A 3,059-nucleotide genomic window follows, 5' to 3' on the forward strand; every position below is an offset into this window, starting at 1 on the left:
AGCAATCCTTCTGCCTCAGCCTCCCGAGTAGCTGGGACTACAGGCATGTGCCACCATGCCTGGCTAATTTTTCTATATATATTTTTAGCTGTCCACATAATTTCTTTCTATTTTTAATAGAGACAGGGTCTTGCTCTTGCTCAGGCTGGTCTCGAACTGCTGAGCTCAAACAATCCACCCGCCTCGGCCTCCCTGAGTGCTAGGATTATAGGCGTGAGCCACCGCGCCCGGCCATGCCTGGTTAATTTTTTAAAAAATTTGTTTGTAGAGGTGGGAATCTTACTATATTGCTTAGGCTGGTCTTGAACTTCTGGCTTCAAGCGATCTTCCTGCCTCAGCCTCCTAAAGTGCAGGAATTACAGGCATGAGGTACCACACCTGGCCTCTTTCTGCTCCTTGAACCCTCCAGGCTTGTCTCATTTTCCTGACTGTGGACTGGGTGTTCCTTTTGCTGGGAATGCTCTTTCCCCACAGCTCATTCCTTTTGGCCATTCCGTTCTTGGTGTGAGGAATAGCTCCTTAGCAAGCCCCTCCCTAATCACTCATTCCAGTGGTTCTCCTATGGGGGTGGCACCACTCCCGAGGGGGAGTTTAGGAAATGTGTGGGGATATTTTTGTTGGTCTCAGTGATGGGGGTACTGCTGGCATTTAGTGACAGAGCAGAAAGGGAGGCCAGGGATGGTAGATGTCAGGCAACATACAGAAGAGTCCTCCTCGGGAAGGATTGTCCTCTGCATGACTTTTTTTTTTTTTTTTTCTTTTAAGAGTGCAGCTTCTCTGTTCTCTCTCCTGCTCTCTCTCATTATTACAGACGGGGTCTCACTATGTTGCCCAGGCTGGAGTGCAGTGTTCTTTACAGGTGCAATCATACTGCACTATAGCCCTGAATTCCTGGGCTCAGGTGATCCTCCCGCTTCAGCCTCCCGAGTAGCTGGGACTACAGGTGTGTTCCACCACACCTGGCAGTACTGCATGATTTCGAATGTCCCACTGAACACTTATGTAGGGAAAAATCTGTTGCAAGAACCCACTCCATAGAGCCATAGAAATCTAATGGCTAAGTATTGTTTGCTTGGTTTTAGCACCCACTGAAATTTCGGGAGCTGCCATTACCATGTAAATTGATGAAAGCTAATCCTTTGTTTTGTTTGAAGCATTACCTGGAGTTGTTCCCTGTTTAGGTAAATCATGTCATCAAGGGCAATGCCGCTGGCGCTATTCGAGTCCCTCGTAGCACCCCTGTAATCAGGGGACGTTGGAGGCTATTACATTCACGGTGACTCAGCCTGTGGAAGCAAACATCTGACAGCCTCACTATGTCGTCAAGTATAGTCATGCCCAATCATTTACATATTGAAATGGATCTTTTATTATAAATACAGCCTCTTATTTTTCTTTATTAGAGTTAGGAATACATATACAGCATTCCTAATACATGTATACACTTATCTATTTGCATCAGGTAATTATAGGTAAACTGTATCACCTATGGATTTCATTTATGGTCACAAGTGCTGCTATGAAACATGTGTTGTTAATAGAGGCTGTTGGGTCTGATAAAGTTGAAAAACACTGAGGGTAGAATGGTGGTTACCAGGGGCAGGAGGAGGTGGCGGCTGGGGCAATGTTGGTCAAAGGGTGCAAAATTTCAGTTAAGGAACGTGGCGAGTAAGATGGAAGAGGAGGAGGTCGCCGAGAGCTGGGAGGAGGTGGCAGACAGTGGGAAAACCAAACCTCCTCCCAGAGTGCCCACTGTGATTCAGGACGATAGCCTTCCCACGGCGCCCCCTCCACAGATCCGCACCCTCGAGAGGCCCACGAGCGCCGGCGAGGTCAGCAGCCCCAGCGCCACCTGCAGGCCAGCCCGTCCCGCCAAGCCCCAGCGCACGAGAGGCGCGGCACGCCCGGACCCGAGCCCCACCCTGGGCAGCGCCAGCTACGAGGAGGAGCAGCAGAAACCCATCCTTGGCAGGCCAACCAGGATCTCCCAGCCCAGACAGCAGGCAGCCCAACAACGTCATCAGACAGCCTGTGGGTCCTGATGGGTCACAAGACTTCAAACAGCGCAAATGCAGGCAAGAAAGGATGCCGCCGCTGCCGCCGTCACCGCCCCCTGGGTCGTCTGCCCTGGCAGACAGCTGGACTTGAGCAGAGGGAATGACCTGACTTACTCGCACTGTGATCTCCGTTGATCCACCCACTGTGACCCTGAACCCCATGCCTGTGACCTCCCTCTTCCCCCTCTTCCCACTGTGATTGCCATGTTGACAAAGGCTGTCCCAAGTCCATGGAAAGAGAAAGGGTGGGGGTTAGGGGAGGGTTGTGGGGACCCACTAAGGACTCAGAGTACAAAGCCAGACAGTGCCACTTGGCCACTTGGGGTAAAGCCAGTGCCAGCAATAACAATTTATCATGCTCACTAATTTGGGATTTCAAAACACGAATGAGAACTCCTGTCCACCCACCCCCGAGTACATGTCTTCACTTAAAAAGTAAGTTCCATTTGAAAATATCCTTTCTTCTTTTATTCCCCCTATTTTTGTTTGCTTATACAAATATCTGATTTGCAAAAAAAAAAAGCACATAGTGTTACCCGGAAGCTCGGTATTTGCCCTCCAGGTGGAATCAGAAGAACGAGAACAAGCAGGAAAGAGAAGTTTATTACTTTGCTGGAAAAGTAGGAAAAATGGTAGACCTTCTTGTCTCAAAACCCAAATTTCCGGCCGGGCGCGGTGGCTCACGCCTGTAATCCTAGCACTCTGGGAGGCCGAGGTGGGCGGATCGTTTGAGCTCAGGAGTTCGAGACCAGCCTGAGCAAGAGCGAGACCCCGTCTCTACTAAAAATAGAAAGAAATTATATGGACAGCTAAAAATATATATAGAAAAAATTAGCCGGGCATGGTGGTGCATGCCTGTAGTCCCAGCTACTCGGGAGGCTGAGGCAGTAGGATCGCCTGAGCTCAGGAGTTTGAGGTTGCTGTGAGCTAGGCTGACGCCACGGCACTCACTCTAGCCTGGGCAACAGAGTGAGACTCTGTCTCAAAAAAAAAAAAAAAAAA

At 49.7% G+C, this 3,059-nt stretch overlaps 1 pseudogene; it reads left to right on the forward strand.

Annotated features, from left to right (window-relative positions):
- The first annotated feature begins 1,673 nt into the window (after positions 1-1,673).
- LOC138376437 (SUZ RNA-binding domain-containing pseudogene) lies at positions 1,674-2,042 on the forward strand (annotated as a pseudogene).
- Positions 2,043-3,059: the final 1,017 nt, after the last annotated feature.

The sequence above is a fragment of the Eulemur rufifrons genome, chromosome 28 (genome assembly GCF_041146395.1).
Source record: "Eulemur rufifrons isolate Redbay chromosome 28, OSU_ERuf_1, whole genome shotgun sequence".
Classification (NCBI taxonomy): Eukaryota; Metazoa; Chordata; class Mammalia; order Primates; family Lemuridae; genus Eulemur; species Eulemur rufifrons.